Genomic DNA, 22,855 nt, shown 5'->3' with positions numbered 1-22,855 from the left:
ATATACTTTTTAGGATGTAATTAACTCACCCTACCTCAATCTGACGCGCTCGAGAATTTCTGATGGTCAATTTTTTTTTACTAATCTGATCCTGTATCCTTCACGGGCGGCCTTATAGGTATATGGGCCTCATGTTTCGTGAAGGTACTTAACCGGGTACAAGGTATCCCCCTGTATATTAATCTGCCGCGCTTTAGTAAATCCCGAAATCCCCCCTTGGGCTCCCCTACTATTACAGCAATATTTATATCCGCAAGCTGTTGACGGACGAGAATATGACATTCCCGCGGCACCCTCGCGGTTATCAGGCATTTGCGCGGGTTTCAAAGTTCCGGGAGCCGGTTGTGGTGACTGGCTTCGATAAGTAGATGACTGTCTATTTTCTCAAGCCGTCGGCGACGGAGTTCGAGAGTCATAGCGAGCGTAAATTACACGCGCCGATTCGTCCTGACTCAAGTCATTTGCTTTCCGTCGGCTACCTCGAAGCGCGAGTTTTTCAGCGATTTTAAAGGCTGCTTCGAGTGTTTCCGGCTCGCGCAAATCTACCGCGGTTTTGATATAGGTAGGCAACCCGTTTATGAATGAATCTAACGCGATGTGATGTAGCGGGTCCCGCTTCAACTCTGGCGGATCGACGCCAAAATATGATTTGAACGCGCTTCTTCCCCCGCTTAGCAAAATTCGTACTTTGTCGTAGAATTGCCCGACGGATTCATCGCGTTTCATACGGATCGTTGAAAGCGCTTCCGTGTAGTAGTCGTAGGTCTTTCCGCGGGCGAGTCGATTCTTCAGCAGTTTCACCAGCCCGGCCACGGTCTCGACTTTCTCGCCGTAGACGCAGTTTCGCGCGTCGCCGCGTAATCGCGATATTACTGCGCCGAGGTACTGCGCTTCTGCCGCGGCCGGCACGAACGTGGACGCGTTTTGGATGTCTTGCAAAAAATTCCTCAACGGCATATTTTTTCCGTCGAATTCGGGAATATTCGCGAAATTGTTTTGGATGGCTAAGTTTTCCACCATAGTGGTAACACTGGCGACCAGTTCGGCCGTCATATCGGCGGCCTCTCTGGCTGAAGCGTGATTAGACATTTTGACGAGTCCGGGGGTTGGGAAGGGAGAACGAAAAGGATAAGTGGTTCTTTCACGTATAGTTCAACTCCCTCGTTCGGCGCAATGAGCAAGATTCAGAAAAATTATATGATTTAAATTCCAAAAATGAAATTCGAGATTCCAATTTGCAAGGAAAAATCACCTCGGTATCCCACTTCTGACACCAGTTTTTGACTGTCACCTGCGGAGCGGTCTCGCACGCGACGACTTAACCCTCTAGGTAACCGTAGAAGTTTATTCTTATTTTTTTGGTGGGTTGGGAGGTGATCGTCTGCTACAGGACGATCCTTGTGAAATGGTTTGGAGGATTTCAATATTAAATTTAGGAATGTTTTGTATGGAATCAAAATGTTTAATGAAAAAGATAGCAAGAGAAATGGGAGACGGGGAAGCTTACAATGTTCTTTATCTTAATGTTTACTCTCTCTCTCTCGCACTTACTCTTCGGTGGTTCAGCTCCGAATTCGCAGAACGGCTCACGCTTTCACACTCACATTCAATTAAGACTACACAACTTGATTAAGTTCGTGGCACAGCTTCCTACACTTAAAGTCAAACTTCGAAGGCTAACGTTGCGACGCGAGACGCTTGGATCACGGCGTGTAGATTTAAAGGAATGCTATCTCTAATCGTCGGAGACCCAAGACTTATAACTCTATACTCGACAGCTTTGAAGGAGCCTGTTTCCGTTGACGTTGGTTTGATTCTGTCTCTAACGGGACTGACTTCGCTCGCTCGTCCGACACCCCTTGGAGCGTCGGGCAGCGAGAGAGGTTTTTGCTGAATTTACAATTTTGGAACAAAGGCTCGCCTCGCGACGGTCATCCTCGAAGCGCGTGATCTCGCGCTCGCCTCATCCCGGTGTTGATTACACCCGGGATCTGGCGGGCGCGGAGACGCTGACGTTGCTGACGGTCAACTACGCTGTTGCGCTTTGGTCGTGCCACGAACTGTTTTATAATTGAATAATTATGAATTTACTAATGAATTTAAAACTATGCTTCCTCGTCTCTAAAGCGATATTAATAATTATTCACATGGTTATGATGATATATTCGGGTGTGAATATGCGGCGTTCGTGACAACCGTATTGAAAGCGCTACAATCTCAGAGCTCTTTGTGGAGGCTGTGTGCAACAAAGAACTACAATCTCGGAGGCCGGGGTATGCAGAGTGTGCAGCAAAGAGGAATATACCGGGACAATCTCTAGAAACTATACAGTCAATGCGCATGCGCGAGTTTTATCGGCTGCTCGGGCAGGCTTGCCACTCCGAGTTTCAGCTGTCAAACTCTGTTTCTGGCAATTCTTTATTGCGTCGGTTGAATATTTTCCGATATCGACCACGGTATTGCTGAACGATACTATTCTTCTTAGCAATTCACGCTACGTAAAAATAAACCGCAACATAACCTCAATCCGCGGTTTTATGCGCGAGAGATTTACAGGTCTTGAGTCTTGCCTCATTTTGTGTACGTTAGCCCCCTGCTCAGCAGACAAAAGATCGCCACGGGGCGATTTGACCGACCAATGAGATTGAATTATTTGGCGCAAGCGCATTGATTGTATAGTTTCTAGAGATTGTCCCGGTATAAAAGCTTTCCCCTCACTAGTGCCACTTTCCACATTTTCAGGTCACGGTTTTAGAGACGATGCGCCCAGACCTGTGGTAGAGATCAGTGGATGCCACCAGCGGGCTAACACAAGTTTTCCCTTCCATTTTTTTATTTCAGAACTTACCACATTCTATTAGCAAGAATAAACTCTATATCATATAGTCCAGTTATTACTTTGGCAACAAAAATAAATTTTGCCAAGGAAATTAAATAGTAAGAGGGATAGCATTGATTATAATAATAACAAACAATGGAAATTTGTTTTCTCTTCTATCTCGAGAGTGCGCTGCGATAAAATAGTGTTACCAATAAACGTGCGGGGAAACTCAAAGTTCTACTAACCTTTGGTTACTTCATCAACGAGCTCGAGTCAGGTGGTATTATGACGATGTTTTGCAATAGGTTGTCGAATAAGGGTGCGTTTCAAAAGTAGGTGACAGTACTAAAACTCTCTAGGACAGAGGCCGAGCTACTCACGATTTCGGCAACGCAAAAGAAATAAAAGATTACTGACAGTACTGGGAGCTAATTGCGAAACGCACGGAGCGGATATGTAGAATTGGATATAAATACTACTATCCATAGTGAGGCATGCGCACTAATCAATTACCTGTTACCTATATTACTATTTAAAAAATAGGTACAGATGTATTGTAAGTTTTCTGATATTACCTTAAGATTATTCGATTTTGGGTTGAATAAGCTGTAAAATCAAAATTGGTAAATTTTGGACTCGTTTTTGGTATTTTCCCAATTTTGTGTAAAGAATGGTAATGAAATCTCAAAGTTTAATTGTATTTTAGAAGGAAATTTCAAATTCACCTTTCTACTCTCTACTTGTTTTCAGATTCTCCATAGCAATCATTACGTCTTGTTCGTTGGGTTCCGCTACTCTGTTGTTATCGATATCATGCGGATTGCGCTACTCTGGGCGCTCTACATTCTGGTTACCCTTGATTTATAAATGAATTTTTAATGAAGTGTGGTTACAATATAAACTGTGATTACATTTATAACTAAGGTTATGTATTTAGTATCGTCTAATACTATCTAGTGTTTTGTTAATTATATTTAATTGCTCCATCGACCAATGGTGATTTGGATCTTGTGCACGTATACTAGTCGTTGTTTCAATTAGAATATAGAACTTATCAAATTTGAATTTATGAGTATATTTGAGTTACATTTGAACCTATGAGTTATGTATTATTTGGTTGATTAGAGTTATTACGAGGAAGATTTTCTTAGTCGTTAAGAGATTGGTATTCATTTATCCGTTTTAAAGGGGTAGCTTTCGCTGTTCATAAAGATTGAACAGCTCTGTATTTTAAAGTAGCCGAGTTTGTGACTAGCTCTGCCTCTGCTTAGGGAGGTCTCCGCACTGCGAGCTAGTTTTGGCACATACCCTATATACTCATCATTACTTATCCCATGGTCAAATGAAAATAATTTTTCCATTTTTTCTATGGTGCATGTATACCAGCTGTCGCTTTGCATTACCGACGAAGAAATGTTATTGTACCACCTGCTGAGGGGCACTGCTGATGCGTCAGACAGGTTATCTTGCACCCGTCGTTTAGAGGCATGTTGTCTATCTACGGGCGTCTACACTTGTAACTATCCTGGACTCACAATAAGTAAATGTTACTATACAATATTACATTACAAGTTTTATTAGTTCTTTTTCTGATTTGGGTAATCAGTCTGAATGAAAGAGCGGAACAATGTTAACTACCCTCTAATTATCGTTTATGTAATCTTCAGGGTTCAATGAAGGTAACGTCGCGGAACGTTGTATCCAACATTCTAATATTCTAAATTCATTCCATTCGAGCTACTATTCTCTAACATAATTTCAAGTATTATTTTGAATAATATTAATACTTAACTAAGAATTTGGTTCTTTACACCGAAGTTAATCTTTACCATTCCATTTATACCGTTATATTATTTTGATGTTTGAATAAACTAAGAGCATCAAGTTCAAGTCTAAATCTTTCAAGGAGCTTTTTCTCATTTCAGTATTTAATTTTTTTTTTCTTTTTATTTATTAAATAATTCGACGTCTTCACCTTCAGTTCCTCGCCGCTCCACAAGACTCGCTTGTCTTCGGATTGCTGATTTTACAACCCAACGTCCAGATAGAAAGTCGTATATCGAATTATTATATTTTGATTCATCAAATTCCTTCTGTGTAAAATCCGCGTATTACATAGATTATCATTCCTGTAATAGAAAACCATTTATTGTGCACCCGTGAAGCGGTTGTTTTCTGTTTGTCAGTTGTATATAATACATCAGTACTGTCTACTAATTTGTCAAGACAAAACACCGTAACCCGCCATGCCTATCCATAGACATACCTATAAGAATAGACCGCAAGAGTGAGCAAAAAATGTGACAGTCGCGTAGAAACAAAGAGCCGCAATGGAGCCACTGAAATTATATTATAGAGTTCAGTGATTGGAGCCATTGGGAGCTTTCCAACAACGACACAGAACAACACAGTCAGACACAGCTGCGGAGCATGGTTGGACACTGTGTCGGATTCATTGCTGCGAATTTTTTAGTTAGAGATTGTATTTTCGACGCATGGTATTGTTTATATTTATTTATTAAATGCAATGATAATCTACACGCGTTTCACAAATGTTTTTTTTTCCTGGAGCGCTCAATGATCCTAGATTTTTCATATAATGCATGAGCGGGCTCTAGTGACTGAATTAAGAACTTCAAAGCGTTCCACAAGCACCAAGGCACAGTGTTCAACCGTGTAACACAGAGTGAACACAGTGTCACACCGTGTCTCCTTGCTGGAAAGCTCCCATATGCATCCTTGTCCGGCACGCGGGATTAGACAAGGATGCCTATGGCTTCAATGTAGCTCTCTTTCTACGCGACTATCGCAGCCGCTTACTAGCCACTGATATATATATACACTGGATTGGATTTAAGCGTGGTGCCGTCACGCCAATTGAACGGTAGCCATTTTGTACAGATTCTTGTCACTTCAGATATATATAAATATATACGTGATATATGCATGTGTATATAATCGATTGTGTTGGAAAATTACAGTAACAATTATTGAGGTAACAATGAGTACCTGCGTTTTTTGCAAAACAAAGCAATCAAAATATTGTGGGCGATCATTTCACAAGTGAGTATACAACGCTGAAGCGTTCTGCAAATGATAACTTGCAGAGGTTATGTCAGCATACGAAGTATTTACTAATTATATTTAACGAGTATTATAACGTACGAATCGTGTCAGTAAAAATTCACAATATTTGAATTATGAACCGATCTTATTATAATTGAAATTGAAAACTCGGATATTATTGACTCAGGGATTAAATTATAATTCGATGTGTAGATTTCCCGTGAAAGATGTGTTCCGCCTTGCCGTACCGAGCGAATCAGTGATCAACATTGCTTCTGTTGCTGAAAAAATGTTCAGGCATGCTGTAAATTGCAATCAAGGTCTCCCTCCAGTAGAGCCTCAGTTTCCAGGTATTTTGTGTTTGCAGATTTTAAAAAGTCTTTTACAGAATCCGTTGGAAAATTTAATATTCAGTGAGCTAGATGCTCATATTTTCGACGATGCGCCAGATGAGCTTTCTAATCACGTATATCAACTCACAAAATCTGTCATCAAAGAGTATATCGAATTACGAATGTTTGCTTTAACCAAGATTGCTACTTTGCGACAAACAGGATTGAATATACGGCATTACACAAATCGGCAACTCGTATGGGCCAATCAGTAACCATTTATATCCCCTGACGAGATCCAATATGTCACCTACACATTTGTACCTGATTTGCATGCTCAGATATGTATATCTTTTTTATTTTCTTTTGATTGTGCTTGTAACTTTTTCTTCGTGTGAATGGATTGTGGATTGATACTACTAATTATATTACGGTTGTGGTTTATCGCACGCTACTCTATAAAAATCCCTTAACATTTGCAAGGAATGTTTTATTCTCCATATTTTTGAACAAAGTTTTTACTCACCCAATTCGATATAATTTAATTCAAAACTTTTTTTTACATGTCTTAAGCTCCACTTTGATGCCAATGGATGGTAAATGGATTCCCTAACGGTTGAATTAGTGTTATACAAATTTTTGAATAATCCGTATGGAATTCAGCCCACCATCGGATAAAGGATAATGGACGGAAACTTCTTAGAATTGAGGACTTCTTTTGAACATAAAGAAAAATCACGCTTAAATACAAGTTTTTCGTCATATTATTTAATGATCTTTTACATCATATAATTGTAAATAATAATATACTTTCGAAAAAATGATTTGTTCTCCATTTAATGTATCAAACATTATTTTACTCGTCAAAAACTTTTTTGTGTGACGAATATATCGTTAGATTTAAATAGCATATTTTACGCAGTTCAAATCTAGCGCGCATTCTGTGACAACTTTCTGTACAAGATGGCGGAAATTCAAGTGTTCAATTGGACACGCGAGCTTACACGTAGAGTATACGGTAATATCCAATCCAGTGTATATATATATCAGTGTTACTAGCTCGCATATGACTCACGCGGTCTATTCTTATATTCCTATGTGGCTATCCCTAACTTCAACGGTTAGCTGTCGAATTTTGGTAATTTTGACAGCTAATAATTGAGGTTTGAGTTGAGTGTGGCGGGATATTTCAGTGAGTAGAATAGGATGCTCAACTTCAACATCAGCTGTAACATTGGTTGCTTGAATAAGGCGAACGCATCGTTCCGCGTCTAGACCGTAGAGCAAAAGGAGGAAATCAGTAGTTTTCAGATGACTGTACTGTGTGTTCTGACGATGATAACTATATTTATTATAGAGGTTTGGAAAGTTTGAAGAATCAGCTTCTAGAATCTATGCGTGGATTTAAAGAATATTGAATAGCTTACGATTAATTCAACTTTTAACGAAATGGGAAATAAAAATTAAAATAACGACTTGTTAGACTTGAGCTAGAGAGCTCATCTTTTGGAAGGATCTTTTTTCTATCAAAAACTAACATTTGGGGGGGGGGGTGGAAATGAAAAAAATTATTTTTGAAGCATCCTAATACAGGTATGCTTTTTCGTGCACGTAAAGTGATCGAAAGTGCCTTTTTCCGGCTCGGAAATAAAAAGGCGGGCCCAAAATATCGTAAGCAAGCGCATAAACGTACTTTGCGCCCTTGGACTACTGAGAATCACACTCGCGTCGAACTTTCGCATTTCGTTCTTGATACACGATGTATTATTCACGGTTTGGACTGGGCCGAGATTCGAACTTGGGTCCGTTCGCTTTCCAAGCGACTACTCCGACCACTGAGCTGCTCAGGCCGTTGCTGAATACTGTAATAAAAAAACATGTGTGCAGTTTACACGTGATAGAAGTGAAACCTTCATAAACTAAACTGTGAAAGAATGAGGAGAATGCAGTGTCAGGAGTGGAATAATTATTCGTTTCATTTCGTCACATCGATAGTCGCTTCAAATCACTACCATGCTGAAGAAGTTAAGTTTACGTTACATCGATAGTCGTTTTATTTCGTTTCATCGAGTTTCAAATCACTCCCATACTGAAGAAGTTTTCACCAACGGCGCTAAAGAAGTTTTCATTTCAAAAGGAAAGAAACTTGAAATATAAAGGAAAAGGAGATATGGAAATGAAAGAGTATTGCACAGTCGGATTTGTTCCACCTGTTCACCTATGCCTCTGTATCGTAATAGGGTAGAACCTCGATTAACCGAATTAATAGGGACAGAGCCTAGTTCAGATAATCAAAACTTTGGATAACCGCAATGCAATTTTTATCATAAGGTATAATAACACCGGCACACAAAAAAAAGAAGTTGTTTGTACATTTGACTTGACCCACCTACGAACATGTAATTCGACCCGCTGAATCCGAATTTGAAGTTCGTTTGGCCCGGTCACCCTCCAGATTTGAGTAAAATGCAAAAAACCCCCCCCCAAAAAAGGCAAAAAATTGCGAAAAACTGCAATCACAGCGATGAAAAAATTTTTGTGGACTCGGATCAGGTATGATTTTCATGTATTTCAATTCGCTGAATCTAAATCTGAACGTTAATTAGCCCGTTGAGCCGTCAAAGTTTGAAAGAATTGCGAAATACCGAAAAAAATTGCAAACTCAAGTGGACAACAAATCTTTTTCAGGATTCGTATCGATAACAAAGGATAAAGAAATTATTGATCTGGCAGGTGTGACATTCGAAAATTTTGAATTTTTAATGAAAAGAATGTCAATGCCTCAAAAGTACATAGTATCTAAGAAAGATAGACTGTTGATATTTTTAATGAAAATGAAAACAGGGTTAACGTTTGCAGCACTAGGTGTATTATTCAGTGTTCACAGAACAACAATTTCAAGGATTTTTTTTTAAATTTTACAATATTTGGCTGGTGCAACAAGAAATTTGGTATTTTGGCCAGATATTGACGCCGTGCAGGAAACAATGCCTGATTGTTTCCGTCCTGAATACAGTAACACCAGAGTGATTATTGATTGCACAGAATTCAGGATAGAAATTCCTTCAAGTGTCGACAATCGTGTATTTTCATACTCACAATATAAAAAAAACTTCACCGCCAAAGTTCTTGTGGGCATTACTCCTGGAGGCTTCATTTGTTTAAAATCAAAAGTAGCTGGAGGGCGAAAATCAGATTCTCAACTAACAATAGAGTCAGGATTGGTGGATTTATTAGAAGATGGTGATATTGTTTTGGCCGACAAAGGTTTTCCAGAAATTAAAACAGTTATAGATACAAGTGGCAAAAAAGTGCAAATGGTAATGCCACCGTTTTTAGAAAAAAAAAAATGAATTTTCAAGAGAAGAAACACAACAAACATACAGTGTAGCAAGAGTTAGAATCCATGTAGAAAAAATTATGCAGCGATTAAGGACTTATCAAATACATATTATTAATATCGTTCCCTGTAATACATCTTTCAGCGAGGATTGTTTCATTTTCGTTGTTACTATCAATAGATAGATAAGAAAATTTATTTGATTCTAGAGCCAAGGCTCCCTCAGAACCATCATAAAAAAAATACAATGTAATAAGTGTAATGTGTACAGAGGTCGTAATACATTATATGTAGTAACGATAATAATAACAGTGATGCAATTAATAATAATAAAAAAAAATGGGTGCGTGTACTTGTGTACGCGCGTGAGAAGTTATACTTCTTTGGCATCATTAAAAATACACAACATGTCAAAATCTTCTGTCACACAATGATAAAGAAAAGAAGTATGTAATAAAAAACAATAAAACAAATAACGGATGTCTTACATTATATTTAAATAATCTATTAAATTTTTGTCACGAACTTTTTATTAAATGTTCTATTAAATTTATTTCTTTATTTTGTAAATATTAAAAAACCAATAATAAATATTCAACATTGATAATTTAATAATATTTAGTATTAATTATATTAAATAATGATATGATCATTTATATCAATAAATAATACATACGGATAACTAACCTCAATTATATTGGAGCACTTGAAAAAGTATTTTAGCACAATTTTTTCACTAATATTCACAAATAGTAAATAATATTAATCCAAATATTCAATTTGAATCACTACTGAATATATTTTATTGCCACATATATAATTCGCACTTGTATGAAAATGAAACACGTGTTGTGACTGTAAAAACTAAAACCATGTGGATAAATATTTAGCTTTTTTTCGAGACTTAATGAATTCGGTTGAGTGGGCAACTTCGTCCTGTTAATTTTGTGTTACAGTGATGCGCGCGCATGAATTCGGTTGAGTGGGCAACTTCATCCTGTTAATTTTGTGTTACAGTGATGCGCGCGCATCTTGAAATTTCAATCTCATCAGTTTTTCATAACGCGCCTAAAGAAGTATAACTTCAAAAAATAAAGATCAAAAGGAATAATAAAGCAGTAAAATAGTTTCACAGTGTTAGCATCATATGAGGCACAGCAACATTTGATAACAGTAATCAAAGATTCGCATGGCAAATTAGCAATTCTGCAAGTAATAATTATAGCACGCGCTACGGAACAGTTCAAGATTTTCGGCTGCAGTAACTTCAGCAGGAAACGCATTCCAAATGCGTATGCCACGAAAAAAAAAAAGAGTTTTCATAGATACAACAATTCGATCTAGGCAGACGTAAATAATCTTGTCTTAAATCGCCCCTACGCAACGCAACAGGCAAAAATTCTAAGTTACATCCGAACAGCTGATGATAATTTAATCGTATTTCTTTATAAGAGGCATGCTATGGAATAATTTCTTCTGTCACTCAATTTTAACCATCCTAATCTCTCAAAATACGGCGTAACGTGCTCAGCCCTTGCAATTTTAAAAATATAGCGAACACAGGAGTTCATTTTGCGCTGAAGTCGCATCTGCAAACTATTGGTAATATTTCAGTAAGCCGCACAACAATAATCAAATACTGGGCATATCAACGTGGTGACTAGCTTTATACGTAAATTCTCGTTAAAGATTTCATTATTAATCTTTAACTGTGCGAGAACTCTCATTGCACGACTAAACACACTCATAACCTGGCTGTCCCAAGAAAGAATATTGTCAATTAAAACACCAAGATACTTAACAATTTTGTCATAGTGAATGATACAATCATTTCCGAGAATGCAATCAGTGTACTTACAGCTATTACAATTAACCTTAACCCTCCTACCGAAAATAGCAGCTTTTGTCTTCGATGCGTTTAGCTTAAGGTAATTAATATTGCACCACTCAATGATCTTAACTATTTCTGCATTCAGCGCAGCAACACAATCATTCACTAGGTACGAACAGCAGGATAAATATATCACTAAATCATCTGCATAAAACAAATATTGACAACTCAGCCGCTGAGATAAATCGGAAATATAAAACGAGAACAACAAAGGGCCAAGTACGCTGCCTTGAGGCAGACCGTTCACTACATCCCTCCAAGAAATATCAACATCATTCAATTCATTTGCAATATTATCTTCAGTATTTTTAGTATTCTCAGTTATTAATGTTGAATATAAAGCAGGTACATAGTGATGAAAATAAAAATTTTCACTTTTTAAAATAACTGTTTTTAAAAAATTTTCATCTCGGTGAACTTGAATTAAGCAGCTACCATTTTCCACTAACGAGTACACAAATAAGTCACATACAGTCATTCCAGTAACATACATTTGAACTTGATTTTGCGTATAATAGGATTCTTTTTTTTCCAATATTAATTCATCGCCAATAAACTGTAAATACTTTACGTTGCATGAATTATCAGCGAAATTTACTATTGCTTTTTTTTCACATGAACTGGAACATTCCAATTCGACAATGTTTGTAATAGAGCCATCTTCTGTAACAACACCATCAAGACTAGCACACAGCCAAGGCTGGAATTTACTAATAATTACACCCACACATTTCACCATACAATTTTGCAGTTCCTCATATTTTTCTTTGGCGTGTCGTTCTTGTCTTAATCCGTATCTTGTTGAAGCACAATCTATCTTACTAGGGTATAACATTTCTGATACTAGTTTTTCCACTGGCTTCCGAGATAATGTTTTAATGTTGTGCACATTAGTACTAGTCGCAATTCGAAGACGTCTTGCTTTGAACCACTCACCACATGACGATTGCTGTAAAGTTTCACAGCACAATTCAATAATCTTCTCTTCTGATAGTTATACATTCTTAATAAAAAAGTCTTCAATATTAAATTCTAGTTTAAATTTATTTTCATAAATAGGATGTTCTTCGGCAAAAATTAAAAAGTTATTAACACACTCTGTGCAGACTTCTTTTTCAAGATTGATTTCTACTTGTGTCAGTAAAGAATTCATGACATTTTTAATGGTGTGAATATTATTTTTAGTTGATTGCGCTATTAAAATCTTTTTCAATGGAGAGTCAGACAGCAATTCAGAGACTTGAACTTCCTGAGCATTATGTAATTGAGTATATTTATGGGGAACCATAGTTTCAAAGTATGTCTCTTTAGCATATTTTCTTTTTGCAAACTGTCGAGCACTTGGTTTCCCCCATAGCTGTTCTTTACTTGTTTTTGAGACACTCCCCTCATGATTTACAAAATAAATTAAAGCTGCTATGTGTTTACATTTCTTGCTTTGGTTGTAAACGCAATTACAGATAACATCAGTAACAAATCGAGCAGCATTAATCTAAGAAACCTAAAAAATACACTTTTGTTAATCTACTATCACTCATTAATAGCACATACATCCAATAAAGTTTTACTTACATTTAACGAAGTTATGTAAGGTGTTGCATGAACAGATGCCTGTCTAATTACTCGGGATTTTATTAAATAACTCTCGTTACTTCGTCGGTGTTCCTCGACATCTCTTACATGTTCTGCAGTAAATAAGTTTTTACCTTTGATTATAGTTTGTGGTTGGAACTCAATTTGATGAGTTACTGCTTGAAACCCTGTTTTTATTATTACATCCATGTTTTCTTTTAAACTTAAATTAAAAAAGAAAGGCAAGTTAATAAAATAAATATTTTACGGTATGTTCACGATACAGCTATCAAATTATCTTGTCATTTTTATTCCTTGATTTAAATTCATTTTTTGTTTCTGTTATAAGCATATACGAGTATGCTTTAAAATTGACTTGACCTATTATGTACTGAGTATTAAATAATTTGTTTATTGATTATACTTACGTTTTTTGCGATGTTTAGGTTAATATAAAATAGCAACTAATTATGTCACTGACATTTTTTTTTACATCAGATTTATTTTTTTTTTAACAATTAAAAATTTGTTATTGTTAAGTCCCCTAAATGTATTGCGATCAAGGCCGTGTTCGTAAATTGACTGACGGTACTAGAAATTCCCTACGACAGAGTCAGAGCTATTCATGAACTTGAGTGCGCAAAAGAGATGAAAGATTGCTGACAGTACTGTCAGTCAATTTCCGAACACGGCCGAAATAGCGTCCTTTAGTTCATACCTCTGATGGCGCTACCGTCACGCACCTAGCGATATTGTGGCCCAGGACCCGCTCCCGCCGACCGACATCCATATACTCCTTGTAAAGATATGGAGTCCCACTTTTCAAGTCAATAATGGGGTCAGAGTTGAATGGGAAACAAACGCCTATATGCGTCACATGAATGAAAGACAATTATTCCCTTGTTACATGAGGACTCACATAATGTACTATATCTGATACAAACTAGCTGCGAAAAACCGTTGTACAGTAAGTATGATCTTGCTTCAGCTTCGTTTGAAAACCGATGTAAGAGCGCCTGGCAAGTGGCACCCCGCTGTTTTGTGCTCTTTTATTCTGGATAAGAAAATTGGAAGTTTGCACTGTAGGATAAGGAATTGTCAGCTTTATTGTAGAAAGAAAGAAATTTTTTATCATTTTCATAATTATATATTTATATACTGTAACGTGGCGTTTCAGAGTCGCCCGTCACAAGGGCACACAACCGTTATTATTTCTAGTTTACGCGTCCTCAGCAGGGTACTCCAACCGAACTCGATACAAAATAGGCAATAAATACCTTTAACTAATTCTTTCTTTGTAAATTCTTTATTTCGCGCTTCGGCGCAAGCTAATAAGGTACTTGAACGACAACGATCCCGACCACCGAGGGACCGATATCTACCGTTTCCAGCTCTCGACGACTTCGCCTACCGACGGTCTATTCGGACTATACTGGCTACCTTGGTGCACTTCTATACACCTGGGGTAGCATCCACCCGAACCTTCCGTATCGCCTCGACTGCCGGTGAACAGGGAGATAAAAATCCTCCCGACGGCCGGGGGGACCGCTCCTCAAGGAGGAACCAGCCGCCCGCTCTATCGGATGCCGCAAGGATGGCGTGAAGGGCAGACCGTAGCCTGCCATCTTCCGACTTACCGGCCTGGTGCCGGACCGACCCCAAACCACTACGTCCAGATTGATAAAGCCATCGTTCCGAGGATCGGCGCAGTCTTCCTGTCGGCACGGACTAATTGTGTGGGTCGTGGTCCACGGTTTCGGCCAACCGTCTGACGGCACGACCTCGGGTACAGGCAGCCGGCTACTGCCTGTACAAAAGCCGGTGGAAGTGAACAGTGAGTCGTCACTCTCCACTCGGTAACTTTGACCGAAAGGCATCTTGTGTATGCCTTTGTCAAAGAAGTCCCCGATGATAGGCAACCTGGACAGTAAACTGAAGCAGCTACTAAATCGTACGAGTTGGTGTCAATGACGAAATCACGAGCAGCACATTACGCCACATCTAGCGGTAATTTTCGAAAACGCATGACCACGCCGTAACCAATATTCGCCACAGGGGGATGGCCTATTTGCGGTGGGGGTCAACCAACCAATGAAAGGGAAGAAGAATCACCTCACGACACCGCGAGATCGGCGAGCCGAACTTCGACCTTCTACTATTCTACGCTTGACCTGCTGAGCGACAGTTGTGTCTATTCGTATTCTCCCGATTATTCTCTCGATTTGAGCTACCGATCCTTTTTCCTCTCGTTCTATCGTTACTTTATCTACCGTTTCTCCACACCCTCTATCGTTGCACTATCGTTAACTTCTACCTATAAATTCAAGTCCTTTCCTTCCTTCTTATTTTCTTTTGACTATTCTAAGTTTTATTTGAAATAAATTCAGTGTTGTGTGCCTGAAGTCACCAACTAAGGTAAGGCTTCTGCCTCTGTATTGTATCGTTACGAAGTTGCTCATAATTTCTATTCTTTCTTATGGTACCCATCGACTTTGTGTTAATCATGGTCCACGGCTTAGAGTTGCAGTAAGCCGCCGTGCGACTGCATGATTTCAGTAATTAATTATTTTCGTGTCTGAGCGACCTCGTAACTGCAGAATAATTATTTCTTTTGTATTTATGCTTCTGTATTTTCTATCGTATTTTGAGCCCTATTGGCCTTACGTTTCATTCCCTACTTTTTTGTAATAGTAGTGTGCCTTATATTATATTTCTGTTACTGCTTATTATATTTTAATTTATTTTTGTGCCTATTGTATCGTATATCGAGTTCCTTGGAGTACAACCGAGCGTAGAATCAGCGCCTCTAAATATTACCGCACCTTTTTTTTTCTATTGCTATTGGCAATTTTATATTATTTTTGCCTGTTATTCTTTTCTCTGTATCTCGTTAAGTTAAGTTCTGCGAATTATTCTTGATTCTTTTGTACTGCGGTGTATTTAGTGTATTTCTTTATTTTGTAAACTCTCCGAAATTCTCACTCTCTCATAATTTTGTATTTCGTATTCTCTCAAAAGTTATGTTCAGGAATTCATTGTTTAATTCCTCAGGTCCGTAATCATTATAAATTATCGATTCCATCGTTTATGAATAATTCTACCGAAAGTTATCTAGTCGAACATTTGCGCTACCGATTTTGTAAATCGTTAATGAATATCAATCTCTCGTACTGGTCACAGTCTATGGTGAACTTGTCGTATTATCTACCGTGCTATCGTTACCTTGTTTTCTACCGATTGCAGTAAAGTTCTCTCGTTTCTAATTGACAGAATAATAACTTTCTATATTGTAGAAATAATAAGAACCTGGTTAATTTTTCACCTTAATGTACATGAATCTGCTGTTCGTTTTCATCGTTTTTCATATATACACAGATAAGCTGAAATGCTTGTCAGTCAATGCTATAATGTGATTTAACTGTCATGTTTATTAATATACCAAGGACTTTCTACATTACAAAATGGTATAATATAATATCGTTATCTTTCTCAGCGCCTTGTTGAGATTATTCAGAACTAGAAATCACATTCAGATTCAAACGAAATACAATTGACATGAATATGCCTATATGCTAAAAAATACATAACTGATGGTGCTAATATTTTTACCATACAGTAGCCTTAATACTCGTATATTTCTCATAGTTACAGATTTTTTTCAAATATCAAATCCTGCTATGGAATATATAGCCAGTGCAGATACCGTAAAAACATGTACTTTTAAACAACGCGATTCACCCTTCACTAGCGCAGTAGTTTACGGTTAATTGTAAGACAAAGAATTGTGCTTGGATAGAGATTGTGCATTTAGTTCTTGAGAGCTAATTTGGAGAACAGCTCAGTTCAAATTTTTACAGGCCTATTTTAAGGACCTTTCTCGTGTACATTACGTCAATTGTGAGTGGAGTTAAATGTGCTTGGTCAATGAACCAGCATTCTCTGCGTCCTACACGCATCACATGAACTAGTTTTATCATAAAATTAGAATACACTGAAGTAAATTGTACGAAGTCTGTCACCATACCTTTATGCGTATGTATTATTATTATTAGAGGAACTGTACAAAAAAGTATAAAACGTACTTTCGCCCACCGAAAATTGAAAACTTATGCGATTTATAGCAATATTCTCAGCATTAATCCATACGGATTATACAATATTTAATTTGATTTTATTAGATTATACAATATAAGCAGTTTGGTACAACTAAGTACGAAAAGTAATCTGGGTTACTTTGATCGTGTAATTTCAGCAACCAACCGCAATACAACAGTATTCAAAGGGCCTGAGTCGACAATATATTCTATAATAGTTTAATAGGAAGACCAACTTTTTGTTCAGTGTGTGTACACATACACGTACAATTTCAGTTAATAATTCAGTTAAAAACTTGAGAGAGAATAAGAGAGAGAGAGAGAGAGAAAGAAAGAAATTATTATTAACAAAAGAAACCTCTTCCCGCTTTTACTCAGTCAGTTACTAACACAAAGATTCAAGTAGATCTTGAAAAACAGTTGATATTGAGTGACCAATCGACCCAAAATATTTAAATATTCAGCGGACTGAACATCCCGGATTACAGATATTATTATGACGACACTATAATCCCTCGCGAGTCTTACTTCTAGCCGACGCATTGTTCGCGGAGAGCAGAGCGCGGCCCAAAACAATTTTTTTCTATCGCCCGCTATAGTTGTTGACAACTCACGAGTGAGACCGTATTTCTTGCTCGTGACCGCTTATTGACACACAGGATCAGCCGTGTGTATGCGCCCGCCCATCCGTGTTCATTACAAGCAGTATTGTAAATCGCAAACAATAATACATGCCTTCGTTGCCGTCTGTCAAAGACTCGTGGATATATTTCTTAACTGCAGCGGAATTACGTTACGAGCTAAGACAGCGTGCATTATCAGCAGAAGGAACTCTACCGACTTTACGAGATCGTTTAATCCGATTCTACCGAATTTCTCGCGGAGAAATGACTGATCCCGCTACTCCCGATAAAACGACGCTTGATGCCGAAGCCGGCACATCGGTTTTACAAATACCGACGAACGAAAGACAAAGCCCACAATCGACGCGTGAAATCGGAATAAGCGCGGAAAATAATATGTCGTTAAATAATACTTCTCCCGATAATACGCCTGATTTATCGTCAAACCAAAACAACGCTCCGGCTATCGACATCAGAGGTCCTCTGGAAAACCGGATGCAAAATGTAAACACTGCGCGAGAACACCTCCCGATACCGCCTAGCTTTACCCCGCGTCGCGAAGCTCCCCCGTTCCGTCATAGCACGCCGCGACAACCTTTCGACTCATTCCCGACAGCTCAACCGCCGCGTTTCAATAACAATACCTCAAATACACTCGCCGCATACGAGGTTATGCGAAAACTGAATTTAAAATTTGCAGGAACGCGTAATGAAGATTCGGAAGCCTTCTTAACGCGGATAGAGGAGGTTAGAACCTTATTTAATCTACGCGATAATGACACCCTGAACAGTCTCCCGTTTTTTCTTTCTGGAGTAGCTTTGTACTGGTTCCGAAACAAACGACCCCAATGGCACAGTTTCTCCGATTTCGAACACGCTTGGCGTTATAGGTTCGGTGATCCAAATTTACAGTTTACATTGCGTGAAAAGATCCGTAAACGTACGCAGGGCGAAAACGAACCAGTCGCCGATTACCTCAAATATATGCGTGCGTATTTTGATCGATTAAGTCCCGGATTCTCCCACGACGAGGAGATGGACTATGCCTATCGAAACCTGCTACCGCGTTTTCAAGTGTTAATAAGACGGAGAGATCTCGAAGATCTTGATGATTTAGAGGATACCGCCCGACAATTGGAGATGAGTTTTGGGGCAAGTAATAAATACCAAGCACGACCGACTCCCGAAAACTCACTGCTACCGGATCTAGCATATCGCGGAACACGCGCTAACTCCCGTCAATCGCGATCCGCGTTAGCCAACCTAAATCTAGAGGATGAACCAAAGGATAACGTTAATGCTGCGTATCAAACGTCTATTCAAGAAAACCGATCAAACTCGAACGTTAATAGAAAACCCTCGGATGCTAGACCTGACACCCGTAATAACCAACGACCACCTAGGAATAATACCAGCAACCGGAATAAGTACCGTCAGAATAAAAACCCGAGTAACGTTAACTCGCCTGTAACTTCTACCGCTCCGCCTACCGACTCCAATTCATTTCTACCGAATACAGAACAAACAACTGCACGCACACGTCCTAGATTTGCATGTTACAATTGCCAGCAACCCGGACATCATCAGCGACAGTGCACCGCGCCGCGCACGAAATTTTGCTTCACGTGCGGGTTGACAGGATACACCCGAGCCACATGTATCCGGTGTGCGGAAAACTATCAGAGGAACCGCGCGCAAAGGCAACCTCGGAACCCAGACCGACAATAGAGCCCGAAACCTCGCTCGAACAAATTGTCAGACCTTGTTCTTTACCTACCGAAATTAATAATACTACCGAAATTATTAATACTACCGAAATTATTAATACTACCGAACTTATTGGTATTTCCGAAATTAATACTACTACCGGTCCACCTACTGAACAAACTGACTTCTACAGTCCAGTCTACCCGCTTCACGGGAAACCACTGTTATTTTTGATTCTCAAAATATGCGACTTACGGGTAACGGCTTTATTTGACTGCGGTTCATCACGAACCTTTGTAAATTTAAAAACTTCGGTATTGATCGAATCGAGAGGTTTCCTAGTTCAAAAATCTGATATCGGAGCAGTCGTAACGGCCGTCGGCCGAAAGGCTGACGTCACGGGTGAAGTAATCGTGCCGATAGAATTAGAAGGGACTATCTGCGATATTCAAGTTCGCGTTATACCTTCCCTTAGCTTCGATTGTATTATAGGTTTAGATTTCATCCACACATTTGATATAATAGTAGATTTTACAGAACCTAACTGATCATTCAAATATAACTCTCCCGTAACTTACAAGTTTCAAACACACTCCCGATTTACTCCCGAAACACAATGTAACGGAATTGTAGCTCTGAACGACGAGCAAACCGTCGAATTATGGAACTTACTAAAAACAGAGGTAGCCCCAGCGTCCGACAAAATAGGTACAACTAATTTGGCCACCCACCACATAGACGTAGGTGATCATCCCGCGATTAGACAACGAGCGTATCGAGTATCGCCAAAAATACAAGAAGCTATCGACGAGGAAGTTGAGAAAATGCTTGCTAACGGAATTATCGAACCCTCACATAGCGAATGGGCAAGTCCGATCGTAATGGTTAAAAAACCAATTGGCTCCTACCGTTTTTGTATCGACTTCCGGCAAGTAAATCAGGCATCCAAAAAGGACGCGTATTCGCTACCGCGAATGGACAGCATTCTGGACAAACTCCGATCCGCCCGATATATTTCAACTATCGACCTAAGTCAGGCGTATTTCCAGATTCCTTTAACTCAGGCGATTCGCGAAGTAACCGCCTTCATTGTTCCCGGTAAAGGACTTTTTCATTTTACGCGGATGCCGTACGGATTAACTGGAGCACCGGCTACGTTTCAAAGGTTGTTAGATCGCCTAATTGGACCAGACATGGATCCATACGCTTTCGCCTATTTGGATGATATTATCATCGCCACAAAAACATTTGACGAACACCTCGAGTGGCTACGACGCGTTCTACGAACTATCCGACACGCAAACCTCACGTTCAACCCCGATAAATGCGAATTTTGTTGCTCTGAAGTTAAATATCTCGGCTTTCTAGTTAACGAATATGGATTACAAATAGATCCAGATAAAATAGCTCCCGTTGTAAATTATCCGGTCCCACGTACAGTAAAACAACTACGTCGATTTTTAGGAATGGCTTCCTGGTACCGAAGGTTTATTCCAAATCTTGCCTCGATAACCGAACCACTGACGCGGCTCTTGCGAAGAACCCAATCATGGACTTGGGCTGAATCGCAATCTCTCGCTTTCGAAAAAAATTAAAAATCGACTAACTACCGCTCCAACGCTATCCTGCCCTGATTTTAATAATCCTTTCGTAGTACAAACTGACGCTAGTAATTGCGGACTAGGCTCTGTCCTAACTCAAGCTGACCAAGACGGAGAACACGTAATCGCATACGCAAGTAGAACCCTATCGGATGCCGAAAGGAAGTACTCCGCTACCGAACTAGAATGCCTCGCCGTTATCTGGGCAATCGGAAAATTCCGCCCCTACATCGAAGGGTACCATTTCACGGTCGTGACAGACCATAGCAGCCTCCAATGGCTTCACAAGCGAAAGAATCCTACCGGTCGATTAGCTAGATGGTCACTTGAATTTCTTGGCTATGATTTCACTACCGTTTTTAGCTATCGTTTATCTACCGTTCGTTTAAATTCCCTACCGTTTTCAGCTACCGTCAACCTACCGTAATGATCTAACTTCATTTCCGCAACGCTAAGTTATCGGAAAACTTAACTCTACCTTCACCGTTCGAGTCATTGTCTAAATTCTACCTTGTTTCTACCGTCTGATTTATCCTCAAACACGTAACTTCATTTCTACCGTTTCAAGCTATCGTCAAAACTTTACTTCAGTTCTACCGTTCCGAGCTGTCGTGGAAATTTAACGTCCTTTCCTACCGATTTAAGCTACCGTGAAAAAAACTCCGATTCTTACTTATTCCGTTAACGTTAACTGTCTCGTAATCACTCCAAACCACCCTCTGTATCAACTGATTTTTCGCAAAAACCGTCACTGACTGAGGTAAGGGCAAAAACTCCTGAACCAAAAACAAAAACTAACAATCAACGCTCGGATATACAAGCCTAAATTACCTGACTCGCCTTTTGTGTGATCTTTTACCATACTTTTCTTATTTTATTAACTAGCGCACACTATCATACGACAAAAACTACCGAGGCTTACGCGTTTTCCGTCTCTACCGTCTCTTACGTAATTTCCGTTAATTCTTTTGGCTAGTGTTGTCAATGGACAACGAAACCACTTATTCGTCAGTTTACGGGTCAGCCTCCATAATTTCTAATAAGAGCCTTCGTGACATTACCTAGGTAGAAGACCTGCCCGGTCTCCCCCTGGGGGGAGGGAGTTGTAACGTGGCGTTTCAGAGACGCCCGTCAAAAGGGCACACGACCGTTATTATTTCTAGTTTACGCGTCCTCAGCAGGGTACTCCAACCGAACTCGATACAGAATAGGCAGTAACTACCTTTAACTAATTCTTTCTTTGTAAATTCTTTATTTCGCGCTTCGGCGCAAGCTAATAAGGTACTTGGACGACAACGATCCCGACCACCGAGGGACCGATATCTACCGTTTCCAGCTCTCGACGACTTCGCCTACCGACGGTCTAATCGGACTATTACCTTGGTGCACTTCTATACACCTGGGGTAGCATCCACCCGAACCTTCCGTATCGCCTCGACTGCCGGTGAACAGGGAGATAAAAATCCTCCCGATGGCCGAGGGCACCGCTCCTCAAGGAGGAACCAGCCGCCCGCTCTATCGGATGCCGTGAGGATGGCGTGAAGGGCAGACCGTAGCCTGCCATCTTCCGACTTACCGGCCTGGTGCCGGACCGACCCCAAACCACTACGTCCAGATTGATGAAGCCATCGTTCCGAGGATCGACGCAGCCTTCTTGTCGGCAAGGACTAATTGTGTGGGTCGTGGTCCACGGTTTAGCCAACCGTCTGACGGCACGACCTCGGGTACAGGAAGCCGGCTACTGCCTGTACAAAAGCCGGTGGAAGGGAACAGTGAGACGTCACTCTCCACTCGGTAACTTTGACCGA

The sequence above is a fragment of the Neodiprion fabricii genome, chromosome 5 (genome assembly GCF_021155785.1).
Source record: "Neodiprion fabricii isolate iyNeoFabr1 chromosome 5, iyNeoFabr1.1, whole genome shotgun sequence".
Taxonomy (NCBI): domain Eukaryota; kingdom Metazoa; phylum Arthropoda; class Insecta; order Hymenoptera; family Diprionidae; genus Neodiprion; species Neodiprion fabricii.
This window is presented reverse-complemented; position numbering follows the sequence as displayed.